We start from the raw sequence: 12,525 nt of genomic DNA on the forward strand, positions 1-12,525 counted from the left end.
CAGCACTTTTATTGCTGTTCACTCTTACCATTATTATTTCTATATAATGAATATGATAGTAAATCACAGCTTGGGGCAAATAAAAGAGTATTCCACTTACGGTGCCAGGAACACACTACAAATTAAACTTGAAAAAATCTGTAATTTTAAACAGTGCTTTGCATTCTTTCTATTTTATACTGTGCTATCAAACAGAAACTAACCATGAACTCTACATTGTTTGGTCATTTTAAGTTGGAATTTAAACAGAAACACCACCCCCTCCACCCCTAGAAATTCTTAGCTCTATTTTTGAAGTGTCTTCTCCTTGTCAAAGCAACTTTTTTTTTTTTTTTTTTTTTTTTTTTTTTTTTTTTTTTTTTTAAGTTAGTCTGTTTGTACTGATAATTACAGAATTACAGTCCTTGTCACTACATCACCTGGACCACTCAATGTTTTGGCCCTGTCAGCAAAGAAATCCTTAGAGAATCCAAAGAAGTCTCTTCAAGTCACAGTAATGTGAGGCCAATTCAAAGACTTTTAAAGGGAAATAGATATGCAAACATTAGAAATCCACGTGTCTTCCTGTTTCTCTTTTCTCCCTAATGCCAAAGACGAATTTCCTCCTTCTGGTGCATGCAACACAGGGCAGCAATCTGTGCCAGCTGCAACTCAACCCCCTTATTCTCAGAGATCCTCTGAGACTAAAGAAAAGAAGTTTGGTCCCTTCCCCTCTGTAGCCTGTAGCATAACAACCCTGGGACCTTTAATCCCAGCTTCAGAGAGACATGAAGAGCTGCCTATACATAAAATGGTGGAAAGTTTCTTGCTTGCATCGAGCTGGTCCAGGATGGCCTCTACCCAGCCAGACATGGGTTTACCAGCAGAGAATGAGGAGGCTGTAGCTCCCTCCATCATTAGCAGCCACCCATAATTAGCAGCCACCCGTGCCATATTTTGTGTTTTCCATTGCAAAGCAGTGGGAACTGTGCAGCTTCTCACAACCCTGGGCAAGGCTGCAAGCAGCCATAAATGCACAGCCAGGCAGCTCTGTGCAGGGCATTAGCATTCCCCCGTGCCTGAGGAAACAGACTTTGTGTACAAATGAATCAGAACCTTTATGAAGCTGCATCACAGGGACTTGGACGCCTGTGCAGACTTCCCTTGTTTACCCACAGAATAGGCCATGGCTTGAATTGGTACACAGATTAATTCTTCCTAAAAAAAAAAGCATTCATTTGACAGGGAATTATTGTTGTTTGTGTTTGAAATGAAGATGGCCCAAGGCAAAGCAGATTGCTTGGCTCAATGGCCCACTGGCTGGTGTCTGGCTCCCTTTGAAATGGTATTCAGTTTTCGGCCTTATATGCCACATAATGGTGGGTTTCTCGAACCTGGGTGTTTTCTTACAAGCACTTTTGTCTAATCACTAGCTGAGAATCCAGCCTGATGTGTACATTGTGAAAGATGCTGTTTATACTTGGGCTCTTAGTCTGCCATCTGTGCACAGCTTAGCTGCAACCTCCCAGTAGATCTGTTTCTCCTGTGCTGCCAAGTCCCTGTTGAAAGCCTTCTGAAGAGCATGATTCACGTCAGACTTTCTAATAAAATTCAGGCACTTTGGAAGCTCTCTTAAAACCTATTCCCTTCTCTCAGCAAATGCAGTGGTATAGACTTAATGCTTTCTCTAGACTCATTGGTTCATATCCGAGTGGCACTCGAGCACAACCAGTTATGCATGCAATCACTGATGCATATATATTCCCACACTGCCCTTGCTAACATGTATCCCATTCTCAAAGCCTCTGACACAAACGAATTCAGGCACCAGAGCTGCTGGCACAATCCATTTGCACTGCACCTTGTAATCACTTTTTATTTAAAACCCATTTTCTTTAAGAAACAGCCTTTGCACTAATCCTCAGGGGAAATATTTTGAGCCCAGGCTTCCTTCCTCAAAGTAGGACAATTTTTGTAAGAATCAGAAACAAGCTACATGCTCAGTACCTGTAGGCTTGGATAATCTGTCAGCACAGAGATGAGAAAGACTAAATATAAGAACAGGCAGATGCTATTTTACCTGCCCCACTCAGCCTTGTGCCTTTATAGGTAAGCATTCTGACTTACAGAGTACAGGCATAAGCCTGAGCAGATGTTTGAATTAAAGACAAAGACTATTACAGAGAGAGGGAGTAAAGAAAATGTACTCTTAATATTATGTGTGAGAATAGAAGTGTTTGTAATGAACACTAATTCTGCTTGAAAAGAGATGCTGGAGGGCTGCTGGTTTCCAGAAACACACAGTCCCCAAGACGGGTTGTAAATGAGTTTTCAGATATTGCCCCAAATAATTGTCATGCATAATTTGTCCTTGTCTCAGACAGTAACAACTGGCCTTACAAAGTTTTTTGGTATGAGCAAGGAGTCTGAGCAAAATTACACAGTTTGCAGGCCATGGATAGCCTGGTATTGCTGTGAGAAGCTGCAGAACGGGTGTGGTGAGACCACACCCACAAAAACCCCTTTGCAGCGCGTCATTTCACTTCCACCTTAATGTCCCTCTTCTGCGTCAGCACCTGCATTTCCATGCCCTCTCCCCAGCCCAGCCCTCATGCCATCTGATGAGCCTGCAGTTACCTGCTGGTGGCACAGAGGAGGGTGTGGAGCACACAATGTGTGTGGCACTCAGCAGGTGACACCTGCTCTCAGGTGCAGCCTCCTCCCATGGCCCCTCCTCTCCATGTATGAAGGACAACTTGCTATGTGGCTTGGCTTTGCCCATTACATGACCACATGCTTATTCTTACAAAAAAATATGGCCACAGGATAAAGTACAGGCTAATGGGAAGGCTGCTGATAGCCACTGCTGAAAAAGGGAAGAAGGATGTGTTTAATCCTGGTACCAGAAGAAATGATTTGAAGCCGCAGGGAAAGGTTTGGACTGGATGGGGCTCTAAATACCAGAATGAAAGTCAAGGAGATGCAATGAATAAAGCACAGCCCACAGCTCAGAGAAGGACTTTTTTTTTTTTTCTCCTTCAAAGCCTGGCAGGATAGTAAGGAATCAGCCTTCAGACACAGAAAGATGACCAAGAGGCATCTCGTTAGAAGACAGTAGAGTGGCCATTGTGCACCTGTCTCGATGCAAAAGCCAAACCGGTTTTTGCTGCCCCCAGGAATGCAGACTGGGACCTTGAGCTGCATGAGCTGGCTGGTCCTCCTCCTGCCAGGACAGCAGAACACGTGAAAGTGAGGAATCTTGCTCCTCAAAAGGGTGGGGGAGCTCCTGACCTTCCTTCATGTTAGGATCGGCTTGATTGGTTTGGTTTCAGTATCTCCAAAATGAGGATTTTCAGAGGATCACATTGTTGTTGCTGTTAGGTTGCCTTACCACTTTTATTTTTATTTGCGTTCTGCCAGTAGAGAAGAGGCAGGATCCCATTGGGCTAATTACGCCACGTGCCAAGAACAAAGAGCTGGTGGTTTGAGCTTGGTGCCTGCTGCGCAGAGCGGATACACCACACAAAACAGAGAAGCCCATGGAAACAATGCAGCGGCACTGGTCAGCAGAGCAAACAGCAGCCGCAGCATGCGAACAGCTCACCATCTTCACAGTGCTGGAGGCACTGGGGCAAACAAGAGCTTAACGGGGTTTGGAGGGGGAACAATGTGCAGCCCGGGTGATGTTTACAGGATTCATTGGGGCAGCGAAATTGCCCACTGGAAAAATCTTTCGGTGGGTCATCAGGCTTGCTTTCACTGGGCAGGGAGCCACAGCGCGCGTCTCGCAGCACCACACGAGCTGCCAGACGGGGGTTGAAGGGGTGTTTGTGTGTGTGCGCTTCTTGCACCTACGTGATGGGCCAGACAGGGGGCCCGCGGAGGAGACGGGCCCACGGCAAGTGCGGCGAGCAGGGCAAAGGGCCCCGGCGCACTGCCTAGCCACCTGCCCGGGCGGAGCGGGGTGAATTGGTCTCAGGTGCAGAGGAGGAGGCACGGGCTGAGGCCTCACAGGTGGGCAGTGGAAAACGTGAGACTCGGTGCGAGGAGCGAGCAGCGTGGGCTCGGAGGGGCAGTGCCGGGCGCTGCGCGGGACCCTGGGCGGCCGCAGCACCGCACGGGCACGGCACGGCCCGAGCGCCCCGGCGGCTCCGCGCAGGGCCCGGCGGGGCCGGGCAGGGCCGGGGGCGGGGGCCCGCCCCGGGGCCGGCTCAGCGCAGCCGCCGGCTCCGCCCCGGGGGCCACATCGGCGGAGGGGGGAGCGCTCCGCCGAGCTCAGCCGTGCCCAGCCCGCCGAGCAGAGCAGGTAGGCGCGCTGCGGCCGCCCGCCCTGGAGGGGCCGGGGAGCGGGGCGGCACGGGAGGGGGGCGCGGGCCGGGACCCCCTCCGCCCTGCCCGCACACCCCGCTCCCCTCGACCCGGGGGTCCCGGCGCGGCGGGACGGGGTCTGTGCCCGGCGGGGACTTCCCGGGGGTTTTCTGCGGGGGTTTCTGGTGGCCGGGGCGGGAGCCCCCGCTGCGGTTCGGTAGCCCCCGGCGGTTCGGCAGCGCCGGGGAGCCCCGCGCCCCTCCCGGGGATGTGCGGCGCCGGGGCAGCCTCTCGGGGCGCCAGTCCCGCTGCCGGGCGCTCCCAGGCGCGCCCCGCCACACTCGAGTCGGGGGCTGAGCTGTGGTCCCCTGGCGCAGCTGGTGTGTGACCTGAGAGAGCCCGGGGCCAGGTGCAGCGGGTCCTGCTGGCCCGGCGGCTTGCTGCTGTGCGGGGCTGTCGGCCGAGTGCCTCTGCTGCCTGCTGGTGAGACCGGGCATACAGCTGGCTTCAGTCGGCTCTGTCTTGATTGATTTCCAAGATGTGCACTAGATGCTTCGGTAGCGATCTTACCCTATTACGACTAAAGAAATCTGGTGCTGGCCCAGCCTGCTGTGTCCCTTTCCCCCTCGTCCTTTTTAAAATCCCTGTGAGGAGTTGAGAGCAGTGCTTGCAGTTCAAGAGCTGGGTAGATGTTGTAAATGCGAATTGCATTTGCAATGTTGCTGGTAACAAATCTGTTGATAAGGGGGTAGCGGCTTGTTGCACTCCAGGCATGCTGATTCTGTCTCAGAGCGTTAAAGATCTGCTGTGTATGCTTTCGTGTAAAATGGGGTGTTTGGTACAAAAAATAACAACCCAAAACCCCAAACCCAACCACCCTGAAATCTAAACATTGGCTTCAGTAAATTGTAAAGCTAGGTTAGGATAAAGTGTTCCTATGTCTTGGACGAGCTCTAGCATATTTGTGTATAAGATGACAGCTTGAAATTTACTGGCTGTGCAAGTGGGGGGCTGTGTCCTGTTGGAGTGCTCTTGGAGGTAGTGGCTGCAGAGAAGAGCTGATGTTTGAGGTGCTGTTGAGGGTAGAGGTTCACAGGCATGTAACACATCCCACTACTTGTGAGGTCTCTGGGTTGTTAGCTTCTGACAACACCCATGTGCTTCTGTGCAAGAGAGGGTGAACAGCTGGAGAGTGCTGTCTTGCATTCTGCCATCAGTGGTACTTCCTCTCCATTTTTTTTTTTTTTTAGTTTCTCAGACATTTTGGGCTTAAGAAAAATCCCCTTCAAAGCCTGAGATGTGAACCTGCTGTTGTGAAGCTTGCTCACTGCATGAGAACTTTCAAGCAGAAGCCTGTGGCTGAAATAATTTTGGTGGACTACAAGGTGAAAGTGTAGGAACACTGATCTGAAAATCTAGATGGAGGTGTCTAGTGTGAGGGGCAGTCTCAGTAGTGTGCTGCTGTATGCTGATGTCAAGCATATGACAAACTGTAAAAATGACAAATTACTCAGCTCTTGCTAAATACTTCATGAGCGCTAAATGGGAAGAAAGTGTTAATGAGGCAGAAGGGCATTGGGTGGTACAGTCAGTGACCTGTTCTGCAGTGTCACTGCATAGGCTTCGGAAGACCTGCCAGTGTTCCATAGCAGAACCTCCTGCAACAGTGAGGTAGTTTTTAACATTTACATTTGTTTTTGGTCCTTTGGCTGGAGCAGGAACTCCTAGACCTCCAGTTGCGCTTCTTTACAAAAAAGAAAAAAAAATCTGTGGGTGCTTGCTCATGCAAGAACCTTTGCCAACTGCACTGCAAGCCTATGTTTGGATTTGGAGTGGCTCAGAGAAGTGGGTAGCCTCTCCTCACTCCTAACATTGTGTCATTTAACACCTCTGTCAGGGATGACGCTACAAAAATACCTTTGCTTGGTGTAGGCTCTTTGGACCTAAACCCCTCTTTGGCTGGGTTTGTCCATCCTTGTCAAGCGCTCTGGGGACGCTGAGATGACATTCCCACCCCTGTGCTGCAGAGCTGGGTGAAGTCTTGCAGCGTTTGCTCGGCTTCTTACCTGCGTGTGACAGAAATAGAGCAAGACGCGAGCTGAGTGCCTGGAGAAAGCCCTCCCTGTGGGCAATCTCGGTCCTGCTGCATGGAAGCTCCTCCCCTAAGAGGATTTAGCGGCTTTAGTGATGTGGCTCATCTGGACTCTCCTCGTTACTGTTATTGTCTCTATTTTAGTTCTCGGGTGCCAGGCAGGTGTAGTGTGACCTACATTTGTAAGCTGGTGGCCTAACGAGGCCTCCCCACAGCTCCATGGAGGTTTTCTTGTCCCTGCTAATCAAACCTCACTGCTTCAAGCTCTTGCAAGTGCAAGGGGGGGTTTCACATGAAATTTCTCATCTGATTGTAACCAAGGAAAGTTTTCATCACTCTTCTGTTTCTCCATGTCCTGATATCACAGCTGTAAGGCAGGAAGGGTGTACCCAGGACTGCAGGTGTTCATCCAGTAGATGTGTAAGTCAGAGGGATGCAGCTGGGAGTTTCACAGACCTCTGGTAACCACAGGCCCTGGGGCACTTTTCAAACCATGGCCGTGGTTCTTGGTGCCTGCTGGCAGCAGCAGGTTACAAGTTACAGCAGGAAGTACCCAGCACAGGCAAAAGGCATTGCCACAAAGACCTTTGGGCACTGATGGGATAGGGTCTGTTAAGGGAATACCAGGGGGATGCTGGGACTTGGATCATGCCCCATGCTATCTGAAGCTGTAATTATTGCTCCACTTTAATTGTGCCTGGGGCATGGCAGCCACTTTTTTCCTGGTCTGGTTTCCCTTGGCTGTTGAGTGGGAGGTGCTGGAGGGGGTGGGTCTGTCGGGGCTCAGTCTTTGTTTGAGTAGCTTGGAAGGCTGGAGGAGGTAGCGATATTTCCAGTGGGCCTGTGTAACAAGTGGTGATTGGAGCCACAGCCTTCTTGCACTTACTCCTCAGTTTCCATTGTGGAAAAACTTATGTGCACCAAAACTAACTTACTACTGCCAGGAATTATGACATTCACCCTAGAGTGCCTTAACTTCATCTCTCAAAATAAGAGCATGACATCTGTATCCCCTTCTTCTCCTTCCCTGCCTTAATTTGTCTCTGAACATGGATCATGCCATCCAGAGATCTGGAGTCCTTTTGTGCAGCAAAGGGGTAGCTGAGTCCAGTATCCTGCCCACCACCACGTGGTTGTCAGCTTTAATGGGCAAAGAAATAAACTGTGTCCTTGCTCTAATGCATCTGTTGGAGGAATGTGGGATTGGAGCTTTCTACAGGCTACTGATTAATGACATACGTGTGAAGGGATGGCTGAGTGAGCCACCTTTCCTTTAGCAGCTGTGTAATGAGATGCAGTCATTACCTAACCACTCTGTCTCTTTTTGGCTCTTCTGTATTCTTAGAGGGAATGAAATGGAGGAAAGGCTAAAAATTACAGGCTCTCTTGGCATGGTAAAAGGAATAATACAGGAGGCACAGTCAGCGCCAGCAGTTCCTTGACGGCTGGTTGGCGGTGGCAGAGCCTGTTTGCTGAAAGCTCTCTGGGCTATCAGGGCTTGGAAACATTGAAGCAGTTAATGGCTGACTTCAGTCTAGATGGGGTGATAAGTGAAGCAAAGGAACTGCGTAGTGGAGATTGCTTAAATCACTTCTTGTGTGCACTGTCAGGTTCAGAGCTAGCTAATTTTCTGGACGAAGGATGAGGCGTTACTGTGAGCAGCTCTGCGGAAGGGACTGCCTGGCTGATCACAGAAGAAAAAGGGAATAAAACAGTAGCCTGTGGGGATTGGAGCAGGAATTGGAGACTGCCAGCTCTGAACCCAAGCATGTGTGTTTTTGAACACCACAGAGCCAGGGAAGCTGGGTGGTTTGTGGCGCTTCCAAAGCAGATAGAGGGGAGAAAGAGAAGGAGACTAAGCTGGGGACGGGCTTTGTCCTGTGGGAAGAGGTGCGTGCACAGGCTTGCTGGCTGAGTGTTCTAGTTCCTTGTCTCCTTGATGGAGCTTCAGAACTGGGGCATCACCTACTGGGACATCACCATTTAAAAGCATGTCAAACCAAAGTCCAGTGCATGTACTTAATTTCTGAAAGTTGCTGGTGTGGTAAGTGCCTTGTCTGTCTTTAAGGAGCTGAGAAGGACCAGAGGAAGAGCCTTGCACATAAACACGGTGGAATTTGTTAAGGATGCTATTGGACTGCTGATTTTACCTGCTTTGCAGCACAGCCTTGAGGCAGGTGCATCATGAAAGCGCTTTACCCTTTACTGCAAAATTGCTACTGAGCTGTAAGCAGATTGCTGATCTCTTCCAGTATGATGATAATCCCATGGCCATGTGTACTGGAGAAATGCTGATCTGGGATGAACTGTATACATTAGGATATCCAGCAGCCTGAAGATTTGAAGTTATATAAGGGGGAGTTCCCTTTGTAGGCAAAACAAGTCTGTTTAAAAGAGCAGATGAGCTCTGACACACCTTGAGCCGAGCTGATCTTCCCACAGCTGGAGCTGGGAACTGCCCTTGGTTCCTCCTGCTCCCCATCCATTGCCAAGGAGGTAGTTTGGGAAAGGAAAGGAATTATCTTAGAGGGGTTGGCGCATCAGGGGCCGAATATGCTGTAAAGTAGCTTTGCCTGTTGGGAATGAAGGAGGCTGTTTACCAGAGTTGGTCTGGAAAAGGGTTTACAGTGACTGGACCTCAGCATGTTCTTCTCCAGCACCTTACTTTGGTCACCACCTCTGTGGTCCATGAGGTTTCTGTGCCCTTGCCAGGATGGATTCAAGAGACCACCCAGGAATTTGATGGCCTCAGCTGCTGTCTCTACAGAAAAGGCTTCATGCAGCACTTGCTCTGTCTAGTTTTAAAAGCAAGCTGCTCTAGGATGCTGGTTTTGCTTGGGCTTGTGCACCAGACTGGCACAGGTTTGAGTGAGCTGCTGTTTTGTGCATTAGGTTGCTCTGGGGCCACCACCTGAGCTGTGTTGGTGCAGATCTGCTGGAACAGCATGCTGGGGAGGTGTGGAAAGGGCATCTTGGTACTTGACTAGGACTTCAAGGGCTGCTACTGTCATCTCATAATATAAGAATATGGAAATCCTAAATGCCCAGAGCTGATATGTCTCCTGTGATAGATAGTTACCAGTTTTGTTGGGAATCAATTGCAAAGTTTAAATTGACTAGCTTATCTCTACTACTGCACAAAATGCCTCAGTGCCCTAGGTAGAGCTTTCCAGGGAAGCTTTTGTACCTTTTGTGGCATTTCTGTTTCTAAATGTTCTAGTAATAGAGGAAAAACTTTGTGTTAGGAATCTTATTCCCTTCCTAGATTGTTGCATTCCCCTAGGAAATGGTTTCTCCCCCCTCAGAGACCCCTAGAGCCTGTAACCACATAGTTTAACCCTTCCTCCTCTTTCTGACCTTATTGGCTGTGTTCCAATTATCTCTCCTTAGCAGAAGCCTAGATAAGGCCCTCTTCTTCCGTACTCGCCCTCTTTCCCCTCTGGAAACCACCTGGAATAAACGTCTTGAACTACATCTGGGAGTCAGAGCCTCTTTTGGATCCTTTGTCCTGTCCCTGAAATATTCCTCCAAAGCCTTCTAAGATCTCAGCTAGCATTGGAACATTGGGGGGGGCTACCGGAGGTTTTATTTCACTACATGATTTTTTTTTTTTCTGATTTCTCCTTGGTCCTGCATATGGCTTACTTAGCATTACTTAGGATGTGTGTAGAAAGAAATAGAAAAGAAGTTCTGTATTCAGTGGTGGCAGTATCAAGGGTTTTTTTTTACTTTGGTCCCCAGAACTAACATGCTTGCTTTCCAAAGTCACCATGCAGACTGCTCTGCTCCTCTCCTCTCTGCTTGTCATCAATTAATTTGGAGAGTACTCTTTGCCCAAAAGGGTGCTTTTCTGGCTAGTGTGGTGACAGGACACGGGCTCTAGGGCTGCATTGGTTCTGGGGCATCTTTCATGGGCTGCTGTGGCACAAAGTGTCCTCCTGCCTGCTGTTCAACTGGTCATGTGTCTGTTGTGGATTGAAGTTGCTGGTGATGAGTCAGTCTTGGGTGGCTTTGCTGGAATGTCCTCAACTTCCCAGTGTGCTTCCTTGGCCTCTTTGTCCCCTCACTTGCTTTCTTCTGTGTCATAGAGCTAGGCTCCCTGTAAAAAAAACAAAAGCAGAGCAGGAAGGACTTGGATTAAGGAGATAGACTGCTGACCTGCAGGTTGGCAAGGCTGTTTGCCCTTGCTACTGCCTTGTATTTTGCACTGACCAAACAGATATGGGAACTGTCCTGCAGCATCTGTGCTGCACACTTGAAGAAACTGGGACTTAAAGACAGGCAGGAATTCTAATTATGCTCACATCTGAAGTCTTTCGTGGGAGAGAACCCCAACCAGAACTCCAGCTGCCTAAATGTGCTTTCCAACAGCCTAAGAGGCTGCTGGACTCTTCTTTGCATTCAGGTCCATTTCTGATGCCGGCTTGCAGCTATGCACATGGAATAACTAAAGAGCACTCTGAGCTGTGCAGTAGATCTGCCTATTCCCCGAGGAAGCTCTTTTAATTAGAGGAGACTTCTGCTCGACAGCTGCTATGTGGAACAGTGCTAGACCACAGCTATGTGGAGAAGCCCTGGTGAGCTGTGTGAAACAAGGTAAAGGCACAGTCCTTCCCTGGGTCTGCTGCACTTCTCTGGGGAGGCTGCAGCTACAAGAGAAGTTCCTGCAGGCGGGTGCTGTGGGGGAGTGGAGCCCTGTGTGATAGATCAGCCCTGCAAGTGAACCCCAGTCCCTCCGTGAGACTTGCTGCAGGGGTGGCTGCTCCCCACACATAGAGCTCAGCAGCTCCTTCGCCCCACATCCTCCCAAGGGTCGGAACACCTTGTGGGAGTGCAGATAAAATGGGGGTGGTCCTGGCTGCTCCTGAGGGGTTGGCGGTGATGCCCACAGCTGCTGATGCTTCTCCTGCCTGATGTGAGGGGACCTGAAACGTCAGAGTTTCCTCTCGCCCTTTTTCCCTGGGGGAGGTGTTGTGACTCACGGCTTCCTGGAATGAAACTGAGGTGACAAAATGCATTTGCCAAAACTCCATGGGAATTTTTTAATGTCAAAAACTGCATCAAACTGGTATTGCCTTGACAGAAGAGACTATATCAAAGAAGGGCTATTTTGAGGAGTGGCAATCTGCTTTAATTCCCAAGTCCAAGACCTCAAAAGGTTTCTTTGATTTGGTGCTGCAGTCCCGCTGGTGGCCTCAGAGCCTGAGTGTTTCTGCATTCATTACCATCGTGTTGCAGCTTTGGAGGCTGTTGTGGCAGTGATTTAGATGTGATCCTGCAGTAAAACACTAGGTTCCTGCTTAGTGTAGCTTCAGGCAGATAGGAAACCCCTTCCTATCCCAGCTGTCAGCCACTGTCAAGACCCCCCAGGTGTGTATACGAGTAGATGGCCATGCACCCAGTGCTGTCCCATGGGAGCTTGAACAGTTGCTCCTTGTTTGCCCAGAAGAGAGGCAGCCTTTGCCACAGGGTGTTTGCTGTCAGGAAGAACAGCCTGTGCAGCCATGTGTGAGCTGAGCCAGGTCGGCAGCTCTGTTATTGCAGTGCTGTCTGATGGTTATTCCCAGGATCTCAGTGGAGAGCCCTGGTGCCCTGTGATGGGTGGTTCTCCTCCTGGCAGCCTCCCATCAGAGGAGGAGCAGGCAATGGGGCTTTCCTGGGCTGAGTTTCTAGCTGCTGCACTAGCGAGGGTGGATGTGTATGCTGGGGGCAGAGGGAGCCATGTGTGACAACCATAACCTGCCCAGGGAGCATGCATGAGACCCCTTGCTGTAGTTTTTGGTGATTGATGAGTTTGGCTTGATCAAAAAAATTGTGGAGCTGATGTGAAGTAAAACCAGGTGAGCTGTGGAGGGGAAAGACAACAATGCAGTGGGATAGAGGCAAGTAAGAAAAAATTGTCTGCAATCATATTAAAAAGTAGTCTTAGCCTCAGTCATGACTTACTGATTAAAGATGGAACAGCCTGCTTATTTTTCCCCCTGAAATGGGAGCATTTATGTCTGCACTGAGGCTCACTGGATTATTTGTAAATTAGTTATGCTGTGTTCTTTCCTATTTTAAAGTAAATACCTCTGAACTACTCTTTTCCATCTTATTCTTCTAGCATTCTTCCATCAAATAGCCTTATGAAATATTTATGCTCT

General features: G+C 49.5%; 1 protein-coding gene across 3 annotated transcripts in view; it reads left to right on the forward strand.

The window, feature by feature from the left end:
- The first annotated feature begins 3,576 nt into the window (after positions 1 to 3,576).
- Positions 3,577 to 12,525, forward strand: part of CD82 (CD82 molecule) — a 39,479-nt gene continuing 30,530 nt past the window's right edge. The window contains exon 1 of one of the 3 annotated variants that reach the window (XM_063398364.1): positions 3,577 to 3,715. The gene's annotated coding sequence lies outside the window, so the exon portion shown is untranslated. Of the gene's footprint in view, positions 3,716 to 3,868; positions 3,994 to 4,150; positions 4,286 to 12,525 lie in introns of those variants that run through there. The other 2 variants (XM_063398366.1, XM_063398362.1) reach the window with 2 other exon arrangements.

Source organism: Prinia subflava, chromosome 5 (assembly GCF_021018805.1).
Source record: "Prinia subflava isolate CZ2003 ecotype Zambia chromosome 5, Cam_Psub_1.2, whole genome shotgun sequence".
NCBI classification, from domain to species: Eukaryota; Metazoa; Chordata; class Aves; order Passeriformes; family Cisticolidae; genus Prinia; species Prinia subflava.